The following is a 19,343-nucleotide window of genomic DNA, read 5'->3' as shown; positions in this document are numbered from 1 at the left end:
AATCTTTTTCTCAGACTCAACCTTGTTTACATCAACACATTCATCATCTTTTTTCTCCGAATCAGCCTTCTTCTCATCACCCTCATCTTTTTTCTCCGAATCGGCCTTCTTCTCATCATCATCGTCGTCATCATCATCGTCTGTTCCCTCTGACTCAGCCTTCTTCTCATCATCATCGTCTTTTCCCTCTGACTCATCATTGTTGTCATCATCATCGTCTTTTCCCTCTGACTCATCCTCCATCTCATCATCAGCCTTCACATCACACACATCTATTTTAAAAACTTCGTTCAACTTCTTTTCATAAGATATCAATATCTTCTTATCTGGGTACTTGGAAAAACTTTCACGTATTGTATGTGACAAAAAATGCTTCAACTCATTGACCAATTTAAACTTCTCCTCGATAACTTCACAATAACCCTGCATATAATGTGCAAAAAGCTTAGAATAGTTATATAAAAAGATCAAAGTTATCGCATAATATAATATTATTTACTGAATGTATAATCAGACCAAGTATTATTTAATTAGTGAAAACAGGTGATTGTATACAAAAAATCAATCATATGTGATTATATCATAAAATCACATGTGATTGTATACAAAAATTCAATCACAGGTGATTGTATACAAAAAATCATACTAACACAGTATGATTTAATTAGTAAAAACAGGTGTTTGAATTATAAAAAAGAAAAAAAAAAAAAAAAAAAACTACCTCAATCGCACGCAGATCAGCTTTATCCTCATCTTCAAGTTTGAGAAAACCCTCCCCATTTTCTGCTTCTTCGTCATATTCATCTGCAGTTCCAACAGCCCAAATGATCTGAGCTCAGCCTCTTTCTTTGCACGAACCGCAATGGCTCCTTTCCAGTTCTTGAAAACTGGACGCCCACGTACAACAGGAAAAGAATCAAACTTTGTACGGTCGAGATAGAGCAGCTAAGAAACAAACACGAAAAAAATCATAGTTATCAAACCAATTCGTAAAAAAGATTGTTGAAAATCATATATGATATATAGATAATGAAAAGATAACTCACAGTGAGAAAAGTAGCAGCACCGGTGTAGAAACAGTTGGGATCATTTCTGTTCCATCCAATTTTGCTATATTTCAATGAAGAAAGAAGAAACATGGACCAGTTGATACTTGAAATATCAACATCGTCAGACAACCTCATCAACACATACGAACTCACTTTCCCATTTCTTTCACATGACACCATCGTGCTTGCAAACAACATGATAAAGTTCATCCGAAAGATACTATCAACTTCGGTTGAGGTCAGGATCTTAGAACACAGTGAAGATGAACGGGTGACGAACGGGGGTGGTGGAAACTGATTCAACCAATTTTGAACAAAAAGACTACCAATCTTGAGTTCCAAGGTGTCTATATCAGTACCAACATCTTCGAGTCCAAACACATCGTGGACAGCTTGGGAATCAACCTTAATGTTTCCTTTTTGAGTCTTTATTATCATCTCATCACCATCGAAATTGTCAACAACATAGTAAACAAGACTACCCTGCAATTGGTCTATATTAAACCCAATTAAAGAACGAAACCCAAGTCTCGTGACACAAACTTTTTGTTCGGGGGTCAACGAACACATCACCTTTGCAAACTGTGCCGGTGTTATCCTTAGCCTAAGAGCAGGTAGCTTAGACTCAACTTCATCATCAGAAGAAACATCCTTACCTTTGTGTACCACAATCGCCTTAACTTTATGTTTCTGTTAGGGATTATCAACGGCATTGGTAACAGATTGTTGTTTTCTTTTACCTAAAAAATGTGGTTTACAAAAGTAAATCAGTAACATTGAACAAAACAAATCAAAGGTGATATCATTTGTTAACAGCTAAATGTGAATTCCATAGTGATTTCTTGTATAATCACATGTGATTGAAAAAACCTAGAAGATACTCACAAAATTTATACTTACACTCTGATTTAGCAACAACAGATATGCAACTCATACACAGATAAAAGGCACATATTAAACAATCACAACAAATAACATGTGATTAAAGAAGCAAATAACATTTGTTAACAGATTTCAAAAGTGATTTATTATATAATCACATGTGATTGAATAAAACCTAAAAGGTGTGCAACTCATACAAAAGATAAAAAGCACATATTAAACAATCACAACGAATAACATGTGATTAAAGAAGCAAATATAACAGCTAAATGTGTATTCGAAAGTGATTTCTTGTAATAATCACATGTGATTGATAAAACCTAAAAGGTAATAAAAAATTTTATACATGCAATCTGATTTAAGAACAACAAATGTGCAACTCATACAAAAGATAAAAAGCACATATTAAACAATCACAACAAAAATCATGTGCTTAAAGAAGCACACACACGAATGCTATATGACGAAACCCTGAAATTTGAAATCATCAAAGGAATACAAACAAACTTGATTGATTATAAACGAACATCAACAAAACTTGTTAAAATTACCAGTAGTTTTGGCCGGAGCTTTTTTATTAGCCGGAACATGCTTTTCAGCCGACGACGATTTTTTGATTAGAGAATGCTCCGATTTAGCCATGTTTGATGGAAGATAATCGATTAATGTGTATAGCTGTTGATGATTGTTGATAATGGCAGCTTTGATCGGTGTTGATCGAAGAAAATTAGCGATCGATGTTGAAACCCTAGAAAGAAGTGTGTGTTTGTGTGTGAAATACAGATACAATGGAATGAAATTCCAAGCGGTGGTTGTATAACATATTTTGCCTGTGTGGACGAAAATACCCCTCCGCCATATATTGGGACTTTTAATCTGATCCATTGATCAATCTCAATCTAAAGGCTGAGATTTGTCCCCTCAATCTCAACTTAAATATAGGTTTCATTTGAATATTCTTCCGCATCGCTAATGAGAGTCCGTGGTAGACTTATTCACTCTTAGCCAGCCAAAGTTATCAAATATTATACTCAAAGTTAACATTGATTTGATTTATTTATTATTATAAATTATAAATAAATTATAAATTATAGAAATAATTAAAATAATTATAATAAATACCGAGTAGTAAATATAAATTTAAATAGTAATTAAGAAAAGAGAAAACTAAAAGTCATCAGATAAATTAATTGATAGATCAGGGTTGTTAATGTTAGTGATTTTAGTGTCATCAGTCATTTTGTGTAATAAGTTGACTTACTTGAGACAAATGAATTTCTAATTAAACTTTATAACAAGTTAGAAGAGTGTGGAGTGCACGCTTATTTAAACTAACTTGAGTCATTTAATTGAAAAGTTATGTTTACAATTGGTGTCATTTTGACCAAAAGACACAACTATTCATGAAATGGTGACCATTATTAATGAAATTGTGTAACTTGTAATGAAATGATGTCTTACTTTTTAATCAAAAGGTATGCATTTTCATGAAAACATTTATATCAAAAGATGCATCTTTTCATGGTAACCTTTCATGCTCTATAAATAGAGATTATTTGTCTCAATTTCAAGATGACGAAAACATGAACACCCACAACATATAAATTATTTATGTTCTTGACTTCCAATTTTAATTGTCTATATTGGAGTTGTACCTTTGGCTTATCCCGAATAAAGATTTCATGTAACCCTAAGGCAATATATGTATAGGGTCGAAATACTTTATCGCAAAAGTGATTACACGATTCAAAGGTTTATCCGGACAATCAAACCATATTCTCCAACAGTTAACGAACTAACCAAGTTGAGTAGGAGAAAAGTCGAGCTTCACAAGTTTATTAACTACTTAATTCGAGGCGACTCAAACTCGAATAAATGTTAATAAGTATATTTGAGCTCGAGATTGAATCTTTTGTTAATCTTCAAGTTCGAATTTGATGTTCGTGTAGTTGTTGAGATATATTTAGTAAACTAATTATAAAGCACAAATGGCTTGTTTAGTTGTTTACATAGGTCGTTAAACTCGTTTATCGTGTTCGAGCAAATTCATTTATACTTGAGTTATTAGATCCAAACTCAGTGTCAAATATACAATTTTTTTATTTTTTTTTATTTTGTATAAACTAGACTCGTTCGACTCATGAAGCTCGACTTTTTGTTCGACTCAAAATGAAACTAGTTAAGTCGAATATCATGTTTATAAACTTAACTCGTGTAGCTAATCGGGAAGCAATTTTTATTCAAGCCGAACTCAGAGCTTAAATATCCACAAATTTGAACTTGTTTAATGATTCATTTCAAAAAATATTTCGACAAGTTTGTACCAAACAATTTCAAGAGACCAATGAAGCATCTAAGGGAAGATCTTTGAGAGAAAATTTGACATTAATGGACCCACTTGTATTGGACAGCTTGACAGATGCAGACAGCCCATCACTCGTTGAAAGGTGTTCAAGAATGGGCCAAAAACTAGGGTTGGCCCACTTTCATTTCAATGGGCCTCATATTTCTCTTCAAACCGGTGACTATATAAAATATAAAATATATTAATTAATAATAATAATAATAATAATAATAATAATAATAATAATAATAATAATAATAATAATAATAATAATAATAATAATAATAATAATAATAATAATAATAATAATCACTTAATATAAACTAATAATAATAATCTTTATATTAATATAGAATTGTATATCAAGTTGATTCCATATCAAATTATAAATACAAGTATTAAAAAATAATAAGCGTATTTGAATTGATGAACCAAAAGTTATGAAAATTATTTAAAGCATTTTACATAGTTTAGTTTTTGTTCTAAAATTATAAACATATTTGATCAATATAATAAATTATAAATCAAAAGAATAAAAGAAAATTGTAACACAACATAAAAGAATAAATAAATTACGATATTTGATAATGAATACACTAAATGATAAAATGCAACTAACAATATAATAAGTTTTGTCATTGTTTGGTTGAACTCAATAAATTATAAAAATGTATTAGCGATGGTAGCCAAAAGTTATATCGTTTATGCTTTTTCGGAAAAATCGGTCTTCGAATATCTAGGCATGGTAGGTTAAAGATAGAGGACTTTTAGCTTCTATGTGAAGATTACGAGTTCGGCTCCTATTATTATAATCCTTTAACTAAGTACGAGTTATACGACTTTGTTGGTGCATAATCCCAAGTTCTATTATGTAATATGTTCTATTCGTATTGTGTTTACTATTTCAGTCGTGTAAGGATATCGTCATTAATACATTGTGTTTGGATTGTTTAATATAATGACGTGAAATGGTTCGAGCTGTTTGGTTGGCAGCTCAGACCATCGACCGATGGTCGAGGGACTATCACCATCGGCCGTAGGTCAGAGACCACAGGCCGATGGTCACTGTAACTATATATATATATACGGGTGTTGGGTTACATTGTTAGTTTACACACCCTACACCCTCTAGCCGTCGTATTTCGCTGTTACTATTGTCCCAGACCATACCCCAACCGAATATAATCATCTAGGCGTCGATTATATCAACATATAGTTGGTTAGATTGATCCCAAAGTGAAACTCGTATTCGATTCATCCTAGTTTATTGTTTTCCGCCCTTATTCTAGGTTTAACGCTTGATCTAAGGTCCCAGATCGTTTACAGACTTCTCTTTCATAATAATCATGTGACTGGTTAGTAGGGATGACAATGGATCGGATATGGATCGGGTGAGGCCGTATCCATATCCATATCCATTTATTTTTTTTTACTTTTCATCCATCCATATCCATATCCGTCGAGTGAAGCGGGTTAATGGATAATTATCCATATCCGTTTAAATTTATTTTATTTTTAACAATTATAAGCGGTGGTTCACTATATACGATCAAAAGTAATATTTTTAATAGTTTATGCGACCGAAAGTCACATTTTACTAATCTATATAACAAATATTCAATACATAACCTATTAAACGTGTAAAGATATCGACATGTAAGTTGTATACTTTTAGTTACATGAAATCACATTTGAATCACCAAAGTACGATAAATATATTTGATTATTTAAACAAAACAAAATATAAGAAGAAAGTTATATTTTTAGAGAATATATAAACAAAGATGAATATGAATATAATTAATGAAATATCACTACATAAATGATATTAATTTGAGTGATAAATTTATATATTTAGTTATTTCGGGTGAAAGCGAGTTCATCCATATATGAAATTTTTTCATCCACATCCATATCGATATCCATTTAGATCGTTCATATCCACGAATAATCGAATGGATCGGATGGATATCCACTGAATCGGGTATTCATTGCCATCTCTAAACTGGTTTAGTGAAAAACTCTTAGAAAGTCGTTTTGTTTTATGTGCTCGATAAAATCAACTCAATGTCTCAAAGACTTGTGAAAAGCTTAGGAGAATTGGTTTTAGATGGACCAAATTCACGTGCATAGCACGCGGTATATGGCCCACGTGACAAGTGGGAAATCTTAAACTAAGTAAACTTGAATAATAATGTGGTCCGCTTGTAGTCTTATCTACTACTACTAGTAGTACTATACTATGCAAAGATTCTTCCATACATATAATCATTTCTCATTTAATATCCTCTCTTTCACAATTTGATACGGGACCCACACAGTGCGGCTATAGCCAGTAAACGTCATAAATAAATAATGTGTGTTTGTCGTTCTAAAAAACGTTATAAAGAATATGTGGTCGATGACTTAAACTTTTCTTGTGACGTTTTCAACAACTAATCATGCTATTACGAGGCTATGTTGTAACAACATTTTTGTGGAATAACATTCGTACCTTTTGGTCGTAGACTTGTCTCATAGCCATAAGTAGTGCAAGTACACGGGATACTAGTCAAGATTCACATACGATTCAAAGATTTTTCGCCTAGGAATGTTTACAAGAAATGGACCAACCAAGAGGCTAGTCTAAACAATTGTATTTTCATTGCAATTCAAACTTACTTTCACTATTCAACGATGTGTATCTAAGCCTAGAAGAAGTTTGGACCAAGTACTAAGAGTACAATGATATCAATACTTTGGTATGCATATTCTAGGGTCTTTGATGAGCTAGATACTTTTTTTTTGCCGTTGAAGTACAGTTGTATTCTTTTTATAGTACGTTTAACCACAAGACTAGTGGTAGGATCAAGAGGGAAGTAACCATTCGGGGGGAAGCGGGGGGAAGCAAAATTTTTTTTTTTTCGTTTTTTAAAAAAACTTTGTTCACGAACATTATAGATTAGATGAAAATATGAACATTTAGTAGAGACACTTTGTGATAATGTTTTTATTTTGGCGGGAAAACTCTCGAAGAAGTAATATATAACAATTATCGTGTTTTTCGAGCGTATTTTGAGGTTTTAGCTATTGGGGTTTAGATATTAGGGTTTATAGGGTTTAGATATTAGGGTTTAGAAATTTAGGGTTTAGGGTTTAGATTTAGGGTTTAGATTTAGGATTTAGATTGAGTTTTTAACACGAACGGTTTAAAGTTTAGGGTTTAGGGTTTAGGGTTTGGTGTTTTGGGTTTATGGAATAAACCCAAAACACCAAACCCTAAACCCTAAACTCTAAATCGGGCTAAATTTTACTTCAAAAAACATAAAAAAAAAAAAAAAAAAACGTTCATATTCTTCACGAACAATATTATCTTGAATATTATTTTTGTCGATCGTTTTCCCGCCTAAATAATAACATTCATCACGAGTGTCTCTTTTAAATGTTCATATTTTCGTGTGATCTTGATGCCCGAAAAAAAAATTTCAAAAAAAAAAAAACGAAAAAAAAAAATTTTGCTTCCCCCCGATTGGTTACTTCCCCATTGATCCTGCCCCTATATATATATATATATATATATATATATATATATATATATATATTGCTATAAAAATGTTAGGAAATTTTATTGGATATGATTGTCTTTAGTTTGTTAATAAGTTCTTCAAATTTCATGTGTATCAAATAAAGGCAAAAGAAATAAACGAATAAGTCTTTTCCTATTCAAACTATTCAAGGAATGTGAATACTTTTATTAAGAGATACGCGGCCTAACCGAGTTACCTATAACCTTTGACCTGATTCACTAGCCATTCAAAGATATGATGCTCTTATATTTTTAAGCAAAATTTTACAGTTTTCTTGACATCTATTTTTGTTGTGAACCTTAACATAACATTTGTTTACTTGGACTCGATTTGAATCCCTCGTTCACAAAATATGATTCTCTCCTGCGGAACCTCTAGGAGTTTGATTCAAATCATAAAGGGCGTTACTTAGGTGTTGTTTGTTTTTTCCATTGCAGACCTTATTTTGTCTTATGTCCGCGGGCAAGCAGATGTTTTGGTTGCAGACGGTTTGTTTTTTCGAAGACATAAGACAAAATAAGATCTTAAAATGTCTTCAAATTAGAATACCCAAACTACTGCTTCGCATTTTATAAGATGTTTTTACCTAACTTCCACCTAACTTCTCTCCCGATCTATTTCTCCACCTCCCTTTCACATTTCATCCATCTACCTTCTTCACCTACAGTCGCCACCAACTCCAGCCGCCGCCAACTCCGGTTCACCTCCAGCTCCGGCCACCACCAGAATCTCTGATCGTAGTAGCTTAATTTGGTATAATTTTTTCTATTTTTTTTTAATAATAATCTGTTCTAGTCATGAATTTATATAATAATTATATAGTTGTATCGTATTACGTATATCTATACATCTAATTTCGTGGCTTCCTTAATTCCTTGTTTATTTGTAATTTATTTGTAGACATCCTAACTATTACGTGATTTGAGAGGAAAAAAAATTATGTTATGTGATTTGAAATACTCCGAAATACACAATTGTTTATTTGTATTTTATTTGTATATACATTCACCCACTGTAATTTGATTTTAGATATAGTGCACCATTTATTATTTACACAACCTCACTGTAACTTGATTTTAGATATACTTTTGTTGATATCAAATTTATTTATTGATTTCTTTTGACATAGCTTGAATCGCACTCCTATCTTTATAGTTTTCAATAAATCACATATTATGTGATTTGAGATATACAGTAACCATATTAGATAGGTTACTTGTCTGATATATTGTAACCTTTATGCAGTGTTGTAAATCTCCCGAGATCTCGTTTTTAGAAGGCAATCGAGACGAGATGTTCATCTCCCGAGATTTCTCGGTCTACGGGGTCAAACTTAGTCAAAGACACGATTTCTCGGATTTACTTGCTAATTTGTAAGATTTTCTTGTAAAATTCGTAATTTTTAAGATTTTAACGCTCATTTCTCGGATATTTTTGTAAAATTTCGTAAAAACGTATATAAATATACATATATTTATGTTTTTATGTATATTTTTATTAAAAAAACTATAAAGTCAGCGTAAGTCAACGTCCGAGATCTCCCCGAGATTATTCCGAGATGCCGAGATCTCCCTAAAAAAGTTCAAACGAGATCTCCCCGAGATCCGAATTCTCCAAACTTGCCTTTATGTGATATACAATATACGAGAATGATGCGGAGGATGATGGAAATGGGGAGGTTCACCCACATGGAACTAGAGCGGATCGTCAATATATGGTTAATTTGAGAGATCAAATTGCTCAACAACTTATGGAACCTAGAAGATGAATATTTTACCTTTTTTATTTAAGTTATTATGTAAATTGGTTATTGAACTTGTAGTTTAAAGTGTACTTTGATTAAATGTAAATTTATGTTCTTATTTTATTATTTATATTAGTTCAAAGGTCAATTATTCGATAAAACGTCTAAACTACATTAATTCAGAACAAGATTGACATTTGCACACAAAAAAACAATCAGTCTTCAAGTATCAGCTTGCAGACCTCAGAACCACATCTTCTTTGGCAGACGTGGTTTCAGACTGCAGACACAAAACATCTTAAAAAACAAACAGCACCTTAGTTTATATACTTTGTGTTCACCTCCTCTTTTCACGTATCCCTCTGGTTGATCAATGAAAACAAACACATAATCTAAGACGTCTCACAAGTTATTGCATTGACCACTTCCTAAATTACTTAGGCGTGTTTACTTTCCACTTAATGATTTATATTTGTGCAGTTCTTAATTCAGTATGTAAAATTGTTGTTTCTTTATCACTTAATCTGTCACTTAATATGGAAATTAATCTATTTGTAGGAGACATAGAATCAGACACCTCTTCTAAAACAGAGATAAATTTAGAAAAAAAATTAAACACCCCTTAATATATCAAATAGCTATTTTATATTTTTATATGCATCATACACTATAAATCTTCATTTGGATATGATATAAAAATTTCTTTACATGCATATATCGTCGAAACAAATATATGATCCTTTAAAAAGTTCAACATTGGCAAACATACATGATATTGACAATATTTTATTTTATTTTAGAGAAAAGGAAAATATTATCATAAACATGTATAATGTATAATGAATAATGATCTTATTATTTTTAAATAAGGTACAACTACTAGAAATGCCAAAGTACATTTCACCCATGTTGGTCTTCATTAATTACGTACCCTAAAAATCCCTTCACTTTTAACCATTTAAAGTGAATTGTAGTGTATTTAATATTTTTCTATTGGACATTTTAAGTCAACTTTCAAAGTAACAAATAAAGTGATCTTTTACCCTAATTTTATACAACTTATTTAAATAAGAACATGCAACTTTTAATGAAACGTAATATTAACTTTTCATAACATGCATCTAACCTTTTAATTTAACCTACTTATGTTATGTTATGGTCACACAACATTTATAACACCAATATAATATTATTCAGAACTAAAACCAAGACTTGTTTGTTTTCTACTTAAATAATGTAAATCTTAGTTGAAATTATCTCGGAGTTTTTTTTATCGACTTATTTTTTTCTGAAAGACAACAATTTTACTTATATACTTTTCAAGATGATACACAAGATGGAGGCCACAAAGTTTCAAGCCCCCACCTCAATCACAGAATCTCAATCATACATATACATTGTCATTTGCTGCTAAGATAGTAACTAATTGACATTCTTTCACACAAGAAAAATATATGGATTATGTAACCAATTATGTCAATCTATTTGTTTTGACTTGCATCTTTTCTGACTTGACTGACTCTTATTGGCGACTTATTGAGTAGACAGCAAGCGTTGATTTATTGGCGACTTAACTGACTCTTAAAGTCTAAATTAAATTTCAGACAAGATTTAAAATCCATAAAAATTTGATTTTACCATTTTTATGGCGTCTCAATTTTATTTTTATTTTTAAATTTTTTTTCCTACTTATTTGCCGGAGGTCCACTCGGAAGCAATCTCTCTATCCGTCGCATATAGAGAGGGGTGACTTTCTCTACTTTTGAGAGTGTTTTCTATCTGGGTGGAAAATGACTTGTCTTTATTCTGGAATAGGGGAATGATTGTCTACATCTCACCTCCCCCATACACCACTTATGTGGTATTGGGTTTTGTTGTTGTTGTTGTTGTTGTTGTTGTTGTTGTTTCATCTTTTAGCTATTCAATCATAGCTCAACATTTGAATTTCGCTAAGGGCCACTGGACTAGTCCAACACTTATTGTTAAAAACCTTTTGGTTGCGATTTTTTCAAATAAGGTAACCACTAGTCCATTCACCCGCTTGTCATATCTTCGCACCCATTTCTGACATCCCACGATTTGCATTGCCTTTGAATAACTCATTGATACTCAAATTTGTCACGTTACCAAGTCCCCACCAATTGTAAATCTTGGACCAAATCTCGAAGCTTTGAGGGCATAGAACAAGCGAGTGGTCAACTAACTCAACCTCGCCATCACAAATAGGGCAACGGACGAAGTTTAAGTCGATACTTCGTTTGCCTAATTCTTCCAATACCGGAATACGTCTTCGCCTAACTCTTCACATAAAAACCTCAACTTTTTTTGGTACCAAGTTATTTCGCAAAGTCTCATTACTATTATTACTAACATGAAAAACACTAGAGTTAATAATATTAGTAAGAGCGTAGTTGAAAAGGTACCACTATTGTTTAACTTCCAACCCCACATATCGACCTTAAAATTACTTCGCTGCAATTGTTCGAGTAATGCCATTAACTGATCAAGTTCATCAGCCACTCGGCTAGCTGGTCGTCGCAACCAATCCCAAGAGTCAACATATCGTGGACCGTCCCAATCAATTCTGTTACCAACCGAAACCTGCAGAGTTGATTCCAACCTTAATAGTCTTTTAAACTTGTCTTTTACCGCACCAATTTTTTTTTTTTTTTTTTTTTTTTTAAAGCAAAAATTATATTAACCACGAGAAAAGTACATCTTCCAGACTCGATACAAGAGAGCTAAGAACTAACACAATTAACAACAAACGACCAAGTCGACTAAACAACTATAATGAACACGAGATGTAGAGTTAACATCTCGGTTTACAACTAACTCGATGTGAGATAAATGCTTGGGTTTTACCGCACCATTAATTAGCCACAGGTCGTTCCAAAAAGAAGTGAAATTACCGTCACCAATTGTCTTCACGAAAGAGTTCCTAAAATTGATACTAAGAGAATCTATGTATTCTCCCACGTTAACAATATTATTCCATTTCGAATTATAAGAGTGAGAATGATAAGAACCCCTGAACTCATATGACCCGACGACCCATAAAACTCGAGATAACTTTGACAAACAAGGAAGTGATTTCGTTTTTAAACCTTCACCACTATTTGCCAATCGAAGCTAATTTTTGGGGAGTAATTATTATAAATATAATGAAAAACCTTTAAAAAAAAATATGAATTATCATGTTAAGTTACGACTTTTCAAAGTTTAACGTAATTTTTGGTATTATGCATGGTCTGTAGAATGTTAATTTGATATTTTTTGCTTAATCACACTTACACTTTTAAAGAGTTTTTTAAGAGATAAGGGTAACTTGAAAAAGTAATTAAAGGAATCTAGTACTTTCAAAAATATTTAAAATATCCATTTTTCTTTTCTTTTTTTTTAAACAACAAATTATTAATTATTACTCCGTATTTATTATTAGAGTTGTATTCAGAAGAAACTAAGTAAAAGGTTGAGATCCAAGGAGTGCTTCTCAGCCCTTGGATCATTTTTGATCAATGAACCATATTTAACCACCAAATAATACAAGGAGGGTAGTTTGGTCTTTTTACAAATTAAATTACCAACAACAAAACCTGTGCAGCTCCTACACGCCATTGATATCGTTAACCTAAAATTCATCACTCCGGCGATTGATACACGAAATCCGGCGATTGATACACGAAATCCGACGATTGACAATGAACGATTGATGTTTCTTCGGCGAAATCAGACTGATTAATTTGTTCGATCCGAATTGAATATTCATTCAATCCGGCGATTAACGATGATTCAGGTTTCTCCGGCGTCGATTCCATAAGCATCCGTTCAGTCCGTTCAATTCCTTCACCCGTTCGATCGGATTCACTCCGATTCGTGATATACGATTCACTAACTTGGTTTCACTCTGGATTGCTCAATAATCGTTCACTCAGGTGAATTCATTTTTCAATCAATTCATCTTCACCTTCAATTAAAGGAATGGAACTGGAATACGATATGAGTGATGAAAAAATAATGAAGATGAAACTGCTGAAGGTATGTTAATTTTTTCCTTTTCAATCACATGTGATTGCATTTGATGTTATTTGTAGGAGCTGTGAAATTATATTTTTTGTATTTATCATATGTAGTTGATCAAACTCATGATGCCTTTATTTTTATTTTTATTTTTACATATTTAGATGTTTAGAAACTTAATTTGTGTTCATCATTTATTAGATGTGACACTGATGTGCTAGTTGAACTCATGGTTTGAAAATTGTTTGGCTTGCGTTGAATTAATGTTGATAAGTTTGGTAAATGGTCTCACAAGATGTGAAAAAGAAAGCTTCTGGTGTTAAGCTACCGGTTGTTGATGTTACTCAGTTTGGTTATTTCAAAGTTTTGGGAAATGGAATGGTTCCACTTTCACAACTAATGGTTGTTAAGGCAAAACTTATTTCAAACACCGCAGAGAAGAAGATTTAGGAGGCTGGTTGTGCTGATTCGCTTACTGCTTAGATTTGCTGATTCACTTGCACGATCTTTCATATTGCTAGTCTGTTATACTAATATTTCATATTGCTAGTATGTTTTATTATGGCAGCATACAGTTTCAAATTGTTTGATTTGTTGGTGATTATGATATGTGATTTGACTACATGTATTTGCAAAAGTTGATAATGAGAGAAATATTTTTTAGTTTTTGTTATTGTTTCACACAATGTTAATAAACAGTTGTGTATATGATTTATGTGGTTGGATAAGCCAATCAATCTGATTAGATAAGCTAATCACATGTGATTAGATTAGTCAATCACATGTGATTAGATATCCATCACATGTGATTGGTGAGTCAACAGTTGTGTTATTGATTTATGCAATTGAATAAGCCAATAGTTGTAGAATCATCTTGTTATAAAATGATTATATAATCACGTGTGTTTGTTATATAATCACAAGATTGGTAGAATCACATGACCATCTTTGTTATATAATCACGAGATTGGCTCTCAAAAATCGCATGGGTTGGCCTTCATAATCACAAGTGATTGGCTTTCAGAATCACATGTGATCAACCTTCACAATCACCAGTGATTGACTTGAGGAATCACTTAAAGGTGTTTAATAATTTCAATCAACCATGGTACATAAAACAAAAAACATATATACACATGTGATGGACTTTTACAATGATTAGCTTTTACCATCACATGTGATTGGCATGACAAATCACACGTGATTGGCATACAGAATCACATGTGATTGATTGAGATAATCATATGATTGTCTTTGTTATATAATCACAAGATTGGCTTTCAAAATCGCATAAGTTGGACTTCACAATCACAAGTGATTGGCTGTCACAATCACCAGTAATTGAATTGCAGAATCACTTATAGTTGTTTAATAAATTCAATCAACCATAGTACATAATGTTAATCAACAGTTGTGTATATGATCTATGGGGTTGGATAAGCCAAGCACATGTGATTATATTAAGAACATGTGATTGGTCATGCAGAAATCACAAGTGATTGCCATAATCATAAGTGATTGAACATGTTCAATAACAAGTGATTGCCATAATCACAAGAGATTGGCAATGAAAAATCACAAGTGATAGCCAGAATCACAAGTGATTGAACATGCAGAATCACAAGTGATTGGCAACATCACAAGTAATTGACAATGAAAAATCACAAGTGATAGCTAGAATTACATGTGTTTAGCTATGCAAAATCACATGTGCTTAACATGTAAGTGATATGCACTATGAAAACCATCAACAAATAGTAACATACAAACATAAACATACTAAAATCTGTTAAAAATATCATAACATACTAACAATAACATACTAACAGTAACATAACACATGTGTTAAGCAAGACAATTCACTTTTAACAACTAAGCAACTAAAATCTAGAATATGTTTTTGACAAAACAATTCACTTTTCACCACTAAAATTCTCCATTGTCTTTGCAACACGTTCGGGTCTTGAATTTTGTGCTTCAATAACAAGGTTCCGGTAATTTTCTTTCATATAAAACTTGTTAAATGAATTTGCACTTCGAATCATCAAGTTGGCATGCTGGTTCAGAGAATGTGTCAAAAGCTTCGCGGCATACTAGACCCTCAACTTCCTCAGCTAATTTTTTTATTCCACCGATTCAGGAAACAATTCCTCCATCCAATTCCCATCGGCTGTGGCTTTATATCTTTCCATGTGGTACATGGCAAAAACACCGCAATCAACAGCCTTATCTCTTGTAACCCATGGCAAAATGATTCGCTTTGCATTCAGTTTTTCAATCTGATCTGTCATTGGATGCTTGTGCACTTTTAGATACTCACCAAAGCAGTATGTCTGGAAAAACAAATTAGAAACATAAACATCAGCTTTTCAAAAAACACATGTGCTAAAAATAACCTCATTTTAGTACATGTGATAGAACTATGTAATCACAAGTGAATGAATGATGTAATCACATGTGATTGAATGATACAATCACATGTGATTGAATAGTCTAGTGACATTTAGAAAATGTATTTATTACTGAAAAATATAAAGTGCTAATACAAAAATGAAATGATATTATACGGTCAACAATCAGTGGCTAACTTATTTTATATACAAATATACAAATAACTAACATTCTAGAAAAGAAAACTAACCAAGAGGGTGCAAACTTTGGCGTATCTTTTAGCAAAGTTTGAAGTCAAGCGAGCGTTGTCAAGTATTTTAAGCTTTGGAACTCTAAAATCAAACACAAGCACAAAGAAATGACTCTTTCTGCAGACGTGGAAAAAAACCTGTTGAAAAGAAAACAAGCATTCAAATAACTCTCAAATCAGACTTGACTTTGTCGTCCTCGATGTTCTCAGAATTAACCATGTAATCAAAATCATCCTTCTCATCCTCAACCTTTTTTTTTCACCATCATCCTTCTTATCATCATCATCATCAACATTATTCTTCTCATCGTCGTCCTTGATATCACGATCCAGAACCTTCACCTCATCGCCCTCGACAACTCTAAAAACTTGATTCAATTTACTTTGATAAGAAATCAAAGTCTTCTCATTTGAAAATTTCAATAAACCTTCTTTTATTTTGGTTGACAAAAACAGCTTAAGGTCATCAACCAATTTGAACTTCTCTTCGATAACTTCACAATAATCCTGCATATAAAGCCGCAAAACATTAGAATATTATGTGATGCAGTAAATTAAAAAGTAATCACATGTGATTGGCAAAGCAGAATCACATGTAATTGGAAAAAAGCATAGATAACATGTGAGTGGCAAAAGCAGAATCACATGTGATTGTCAAAACAGAATCACATGTGATTGGTAACAAGCAGAATCAGAAACATAGTAGATAGAAGGAAAAATACCTTAACCGAATGAATGTCATTCTTTTTATCTTCCAATTTTAAAAACTCCTCTCCATCTAGTTCAGGATCATACTCTGGTGCAATTTGACTATCACAATCACAAGTGATTGGCAAAGCAAAATCACAAGTGATTGGACAATCACATGTGATTGGAAAAGCAGAATCACAAGTGATTGGACAATCACATGTGAGATAATAATCCTTTAGGGATCTAAAACCACAACATAAGCATTATCACTTGCTAAGAACATGTATAAACTTGTAAGCTGGAAAAACTATGGTTTAAAGATACAACAAAGCTAATATAGGATTTTCTTTTTTTAATGTCTATAATAATATATAATGTCATTTTAGTTCAAAGCAACAGTCATCTAATCATATTCATTGTGTCATTCAACATACTGAACTTATGTGAACTAATTACAACTAATTGAACATTTATGAATCACCATCACCATGCCCTAATATTAAAGTACAATATCAATTAAGATATACTAAGTTTACTAGTTAATCATTAAAAATCATATCAGAAAATTATCACTCAACAATGACAACAAGCATACTGATTACATGTTCTAACTACAACAGATCAAACAACTCGAGTGCATCATACCACAACCTAAATCTATAAAACCTAGATTCACTAATTAATTAAGAAGAAAGTAATTAAGCTCGAATAGCATACACTACAGGCAGTACCTGACCGACCTGAGATGACATAAAAGCAATTGAAACCGGTTTCCGATCACTGCTCATCTTCATTCCAGGCAACACAGCTTTCACCAATTTGAAATCGGAGAATCGTTTGATTTCGCCATTGTTTATAGATGATTGTTGATTTTTTGATCGATTAGACGATTATTGTTGTTTGATGTTGATGATTGCAGATGGAAGGTTTGATTGTTGTGGATCGATCGAAGTACTGTTTGTGAAACCCTAGAATCGTAACTGTGTGTGTTCTTCAATGAGAGAGGTTAACGAATTGAATGAGATACAAATTCTGAAGTGTAAAGTATATTGTTTGTAAATGGACGAAAATGCCCCTCCGCCCAAAATACTTATATTTCTTAAAGTTAATCATAAATCATTGATCAAAGTGAATCTAAGGGCTGAAAATGATTCCCTTAAACCCAAGATAAAACTTGAACTCAAATGAATATCCTTCTTATTAATACAATACTTCGTACAAAACAAGTAACATTACTCTAAATGGATGAAGCTACTATGGCTATATAACAGCCACTGACTTTACTAATTATTTCAATTGCTACTACCATTTTGTCTTTTTAATTTGATCTCACAACGTTTCAAAATATAATACTCTGTAGTGGTCACACATTTTTTTTTTCATTTTAATCGATTTTCTTTAAATATCTCACAAGTAACTAAATAATTTTTAAAAGGAAAAAGCAATCTATTGAAACAAAAGTGGCAATACAGTACAAAAAACTCAAGGGTTTATTCAAACCCAAACAACCAACATCAGAATGCTAATGGCCCAAACTAACAACAATAGAGAAACAATTGCTAAACATGTAACTATCCAAATTAGTAGCAAAACAAGAAACAATACAATGCATCAAACTTGACCCAAACTAATAACTCGAATAAGTTCTTCTTTGTCTTTGAAGGAGTTTTTCCTCAACTCTCGAGTTAGATCATTTTCACTTTCTGAATGTGACATCTTCCAATTGTCAATGATAGCTGTATCGACGCCCTCAATATTAGCAAAACAAGAAGGCAATTGACTATTACTATGAGTTCCTTGTCCATCATCACCTCGATTTTCATCTCCATCTGAGTTCTATCTTCATCTCTATCTTGAGTATTTTATCCAACTCCAAGATTATTTGTATTTCCAGTATGGTTTACATCCTCGTTATCATTCATATAAACTTCATTATCTGATTCAAATCCGCTACTCAAGTCATTGCTAATGACTGTAATAGAGAAATCGAATCAAAGTCTTCATTTTGAACCATGTATGATAGGATATTAGAAGTTAAAGAGTCAGTACTCCTTTTTTCGAATTGTAAATAGGGAAAATAATCGAAATTAAAGACAGTGAAACTTTACCTGATCAATGGAGTGGATTGGTGGCGAGGGTATGTGATAAAGAAGATGACGACGATTTCTCGGGGAAGAAGAATACCGACGGTCGATTTACGTTAGGGTTTGTAGGTATATGGGCCGTTACTTTTGGCCTTTATTATTTAGTATTGAGTTTTAAATTTTATATTATATAAAAAATAATGAGATAATAGTAATTAATAAATACGTTTCAAAGTGCTCATTTTCTTAAATAAATTTTCAGAATACTATAGTCAGTTAAAAAACTACACTTTTAAATGTACTTTTAGTAGATATTCTTTCTA

The sequence above is a fragment of the Rutidosis leptorrhynchoides genome, chromosome 11, assembly GCF_046630445.1.
Source record: "Rutidosis leptorrhynchoides isolate AG116_Rl617_1_P2 chromosome 11, CSIRO_AGI_Rlap_v1, whole genome shotgun sequence".
In the NCBI taxonomy this organism is placed as follows: domain Eukaryota; kingdom Viridiplantae; phylum Streptophyta; class Magnoliopsida; order Asterales; family Asteraceae; genus Rutidosis; species Rutidosis leptorrhynchoides.
This window is presented reverse-complemented; position numbering follows the sequence as displayed.